Genomic DNA, 6864 nt, shown 5'->3' on the forward strand with positions numbered 1-6864 from the left:
AATGATTATTAAAACAAGTATCACCAATACTATTATGATTAAAAATTACAAATTGATGTTAAAGAAGGCTTAGTTATTAGTTTAGAAATTTAACATGAAAATTTTGATTATGATTAACATAAATATTGTTATAAATATTATCATGAGTAATGAAATTGCTATAATAGTTATTATTATTAAATATTAGGTATTAGTATAAAGTTATTATTTTCCTTATCATTATTAATAAATTTTTTTTACTGTTATTATCGTTATCATAAGATGTATTATTAAAACTAACATTTATATTATTATAAATAGAAATTTTGGATATAAAGATTAGTAGGAAAATGATTGAATTATAATTTTAATTAATGATCCGTAGGAATTACTAAAATTACTATAACTATTATTATCATAGCACAATTTAGAATTATATTTATTAATATCATTATTTTCAATAACATTATTATTATTATTATCACTTTTATTAATATTATTATAAAATACCACTATTTTTATTAACTTTAGTACTATTAGAATTAATAATAATTTCATAAACAAATAATCTGCGTACAAAAGATATATATTTAATATACATAATTCAACTATATTGATATATCTATATCTAAAATGAAAATACATATAATAAAACATATTAATCTACTATATATAAAACACACATCACTAAGAATAATATATAAGTTCGATTTCGATTATGTGTATTAATAAATAAACAAATGATATAGGTTCGTGAATCCGAGGCCAACCTTATACGTGTTCAATGATGTTATATGTATTTTTACTACAAAATACATTAGGTGAGTATAAAGTTCCCTTTTAACTCTAAATATTTTGGGCTGAGAATACATGCGCTGTTTTTATAAATGATTTACGTTATGGACACAAGTGATCAAAAATATAAATTCTACGTTGAGTTGTACCATGGCATATCTCTTTATACTTGGTAACTGCTAATTACGTGAGGAGCGTAAACGCGAATCCTGTTGATAGATCTATCGGGCTGACATCCCCAACCGGGCTGGACGACCAGTTTTTAACGGTTGCACAGTACTTCGTTTCGTTACTACACTTGGTACGGTGTAGGGTTTATTTAAGAGTATGCTGCTGTGATTTAAATGTTAAGTATGGTTACCAAGTGCTCAACGTCTTTTCTATACACGAGGAGTGTATTATGTATAAATATAAAATCTTGTGGTCCATTGTTTTAACGCTGCTAGCATCAAACCTATATATCTCACCAACTTTATGTTGACTTTTTAAAGCATGTTTATTCTCAGGTACGAATTAAGTCTTCCGTTGTGCATTTGCTCATGTTAAGGATATTACCTGGAGTCGATCATCACAATGGGACCAAATGTTGATGACTTCGTCCAGGAGGATTAGGACGGGTCGTTTCAGTTGGTATCAGAGCGGTGGTCTTAGCGAACCAGGTCTTGCATTAGTGTGTCTGACTAGTAGTTGTTAGGATACATTAATGAGTCTGGACTTTGACCATGTCTACACGTCAAAAGTTTTGCTTATCATATCTAGTCGGAAATCATCTATTTATCATCCTTAGGGAATTGCCTACTTATCATTCATAAGTCTAGACACGTCTTATTGCATTTAGTGCATCGATAGTGTATAGACAAAATTCATATCTTAGCACATATGTAGACTTGCCTGACATATGCCGTAGGCTCCTCTGTAGTCTACGAAATCTTTAGTATTATATATATATAGATATTCTATATAGATAGAATATCATCCGATATCCGAAAAATCATTTCACATCGGAGATCCATTCCATCCACCAAATTGCCTCTTGGCGATGAACCTAAAACACTTACCGGCGAACCTGTTCGAGAAACCATTTTATCTTTTCTTTTCCAAGTATCTCGTCACAATTACATACTATCCCATATTTCGAATCTTACTCACCCGCTCGTTTCAACCGTCAATCATCCCGGTATAATAGAAGAAGTTAACGAACTACGCGCTCGTGTGACGGCTTTGGAGAACCTGGTGCGAAGGTTACAAACACCAGCAGCAGCACTGGCAGCATAACCAGTATCGCCAGAAACACCAACATCGCAATCTTCGGTACTAGCATCATCATCAGTATCAACAGCATCACCACCATTAACGTCAACGGTATCCTTATCACCCCTAAACCACAACCGTGTCATAAATCTTATCACAACTTGTACCTCGGATAACAACATCACACGCCTCAATATTATCATCTATATTTCGAGTATGATCTTCGTTCCACATATCGTTCTACATCGATTAATTTCGTTCTACGTATTGTTCTACCTCATTTACTTTCGATCGGCATGGCAATTATGTAATCTCTAATGTTTTAGAGATCATGTAATCAAGTGCTAACAATAAACCTGATGAGTTTAATATCTTATTGACTCATTAAATCTATGATTACATCTGAAGAAAATATATATGCAAGTATATTTTCATAAAGATTGTAATTGAAAATTCTTTCGTACAAACTATTAATGATGAAAATATTTTAACGGGTGGGTAGTACCCGAGGAATATTTGGATTTCACATTAATAAGTTACACTGTACATTCTTCGAATCTAAATCAACGGTCATTTATTATCCTACTTACAATCACCGATATACGTATCCGTTCATCACAGAATAACCATTTCCATTCAAATTTCATATTTGGATTTTTACCTATCCGAATCCAACAAGTGGCATAACGAAGAAAACATTGGACAAAATAAAATTTGTTAGAAACACACGAATTAACTAATTGTAAATCTATTAAGGATTCCACGCTAACTGTTCCGGCTAACTGTTCCCAGCTAACTGATTAACATTTAATTTATCGCAATTTACATTCTCGCAATTTTAATTTCTGCACTGTACATACTGTCGGGACACATGTACAACAATACGTCGGATTAATTCTGAGACAACACGTTGTATAATGGGTCATGATATATATTTATTTATTTTACGCATTTATAACGGGACACGTATACAAGGTTTCGACTTATCATATTGACCCATCTATATATATATTTCGGAACAACCGTAGACACTCTATATGGGAAGGTGGGAGTTGGCTATACAGGGTCGGAGTTGATTCCAAAATATATATATACTTTGAGTTGTGATCGACACTGAGACCGGTACACGGGTCACGATACGTATTAATTAATTCGAATATTATATATATAATTGTATATGAATCATTGGACTGTTGGGCTATTGGACAATTGGACTATTGGACTGGTAACTTTGGACAATTAAAATGAATTAAAATATTGATTATAACATATGAAACTAAACAATTATTCAAGTTTGCCACTTGATTTCATACTCAATCTCAACCGTACCTCGACAGTTACAATCCGCGTTCAAAACTTTTCATGATTCTTGAAAACACCTCGATCGGAAAGATGAACCAACCGCATTTCATCTACGGAAGAAAAGATTTATGCACCTGTAAAGCTCTCGAACCCAAAGTTCTAGTTTAACACGTATTCGTGTCAGATCCTTTGGCATTTATTAGCAAAAACAACCTTACGATTCATTTTCAAAGTAGCCAAATTTTATCATAGCTCCACCAAGCCAACTTCGACTTTTCGTTCGAATCAACCTTATTATAATTTTGATACATACGATTAGCTTTCCTCCTCGTTACCAGAGAACCTTTTATATTCCACCATTCTACCATCGGCGTTTAATCATCTAAAAACACAATTCTCTTGAAACCACTTCGGTTTGAAAACCAATACCAGATTCGTTAACTTTGAAAATGCTGACGAAGCAGCATGTTATAGATGGTCATAATGACCAAAAGTTGATGATAAAAGAAGGAAGTGCTAGAAACGCTCGATAGAAAAATTGGTACTGGAAACCGGATTGAGCAAACCATGAAGGAGACTCCGAAAAAAATACAAGGACTAAACTTGTACATAAAGAATCATGACGATTCTGTAGCAAACACCTTGCTTCTGAATCTAAACCCTTACGGGTAAAACTTCATCATCATCCTTCGATATTAGAAATTCCAAGATATTATCGTATCTTTCATTGAAAATATCCTCAATAATTCTGAAAATATCTTCAAAGTATTCTCGTCCGATATTAATTATCTTTCTACGCTATCTGCGTTATAACATAAAAGAAACTGTGTTAGTTTCTAAATTCTAAAACCTTCGAGTTTAAAATAGTAATGTTCTGAAGCAGTGTTGGGAACTGATGCATGAATTAGTATAATATAATGAAACTTGATCAACTTCATTATATTACAGTAAGTCATGTTAAGTTTCTAATGGAATGTGATGATTCACAGTACCGTCATTATATGCCATGTTACACGACTCTTACATTCTACTCAATCTTCAAACATATAAAGAACATATCATCTTGATAAGTTCTATCTTTTCCAGGATATTCTGGTAATTTGACAAATCAAAAATCATGCCATTACCATTCCTTTCTGAGAACATTAGCTATGTTCATTCCAAATCATATACCTACGAATTCTGAACCATTGCTCGCTTGGTTTGAGGACGGGAAGAGGAAATGAAAGAATGAAGCTCCAAAATAGAAATTAGAGTATAAAACGAAGCAAATAGGAGAAGGCATTAACTGCGGATGACAATGATTATAGAGGAAAGGAGTATGAACATCGAAGTATAAGGGGGATATCAAACTCAACAACCACCCAGGATTTACAAACCGTGTATATCAATGCCGATAGCAATATAGAGACACGGGAGAACTAGAAACACTATCAACGCAAGAGTTTAGTAGAAGTAAATAGACTCTTCTGGTGGTAGATGAAAAAGAAGGATGACAGATGTAAAAATTAAGAATATATTAAGGATTAGAATAAGATGGAGCATATTGGCAAATATCTTTAAGTAAGAATTAAGGAGAAAAGAGTAAACGATGTAGGATACAGAAATAAGGAAACGAAGGGGGTAGATTTATAGTGAAATATCCGACAAAGAAATCAAAACAGATTTGCCACATTAAATCAAAGAAGATCCTGGTCACCGGAGAGCCAAATCTTAGTACGTAAGATTTTCTTTAAGTCCCTTAATCCCGGAAGTCAATAGTAGCCACGTCATCGGTTAAAACAAAAATATTTATCGACTCATTTCACTCTTTTATGATAAGCATCACTCGTACGCTTCACATGATCGAAACGTTTTATCTATATCTCTCACTAATGATAAAAAACTCCATTATCATCTCATATTCGTCATGAAAACATTCCTATTGTTATCTATGACAACCTCTACCAAATTTCGGGGACGAAATTTCTTTAACGGGTGGGTACTGTAACGACCCGGAAATTTCCGACCAAATTTAAACCTTAACCTTTATATGTTCCGACACGATGAGCAAAAATTTGTAATTTTGAGTCTAGAAAGTTTGAAATCTTTATTCGGATAATCAGTTACCCTTTGACCAAGCCTGACGATTCATGAACAATGGTTTGTAAACAACTAAGTATATATATATATATATTTTGATATGATATTTTTATTAATAATATTATGGTTATTACTAGTAATATCAGTATTATTATAATCAGTATATTTGTTATTAACAACATTATTATTATACATTCTATAATAATTATCATCATTATCACTATCATTAGTAATATTATTATTGTCATTAATATATTAAGTAAATAAAATATTAAGGGATATACAAACAAGGACATAAATACAGTTAGATATATACAGTTATGTATTAAGAATCAGTAATAACATCAATACTAGGGTTATGAATATTTTAAAAAAAAAAAATATAAAATAAAGATATTAAAATTGGATAATACTAATATTATTATTAATATTAATATAATTTGTATTATTATTATAATTATCATTAATAATATTATTATTATAAATTTCACTAGAATTATTATTTGTGACTTAATATTATTGTTACTCTTATTATTATTATTATTAATATTATTAATTATTGAATATTATTATTATTATTATTATTATTATTGTATTATGATTATTATTATTATTATTATTATTATAATTATAAGTAGTAATTAATAAAATCAGTTATATAAAAAAAATATATATACCTATAAAATAAATACAGATATAACTTTAATGATATATATATATAATTAGGAAAAAAAAAGTAAATAATAATAACAATAATAAATAAATATGTATTTAATCAATAAGGGAATCAAGATTTGTTACTGTATTATCGATTTTTTTTTACAAACCGTTCCACATCATTTTCTCATGGTACAAATCAGATCACAGATAGATTCCATTTCTTTTGTATTTTTATTTATTCACTGTTCCCGTATTTTTCTGATTGAGAAATTAAGGTAAACACAATCTCTATATAATCGATCAATATCTGTATTTAAAGACACCACATGGTCTACAAAATCTTTAACAGATTCAATTACCTTTCATAGTTTTAAGATTTTCGAGATTAAACCCAAGAACTGGAAGGAAAAACTGACGCCTGCTCTGTTTTCTAAACCAAATCACAACAGCTCGATTCCTTAATGAATTTTAAATCTCTTAAATGCAATTATGTTTCAAATCTTTCGTTTAAACTAACTGGAAAGTTTCAAAGGCAAATATTTCCTATCGAGTTCTAATTTTGAGACCAAACTTTAATCATTGAAAAGTTAACGAGGTGTTCATTTAAAATTCGATCTTGTTTTAGTTCTTTGAGTTAAATTAATGATTCATACAGTTTCATTGGAGGATTTGAAATCTTTTTCATGAAGAAGTCGGGGTCTGAAACAGCTTCTAAGAACGAGTTTGATTTTAAGTTCAATTATCTTCATCAGCGTGATTTATTTTCTTTTTATTTTTTTTCTGTTGTTTAAATTA

The sequence above is a fragment of the Rutidosis leptorrhynchoides genome, chromosome 4 (genome assembly GCF_046630445.1).
Source record: "Rutidosis leptorrhynchoides isolate AG116_Rl617_1_P2 chromosome 4, CSIRO_AGI_Rlap_v1, whole genome shotgun sequence".
Taxonomy (NCBI): domain Eukaryota; kingdom Viridiplantae; phylum Streptophyta; class Magnoliopsida; order Asterales; family Asteraceae; genus Rutidosis; species Rutidosis leptorrhynchoides.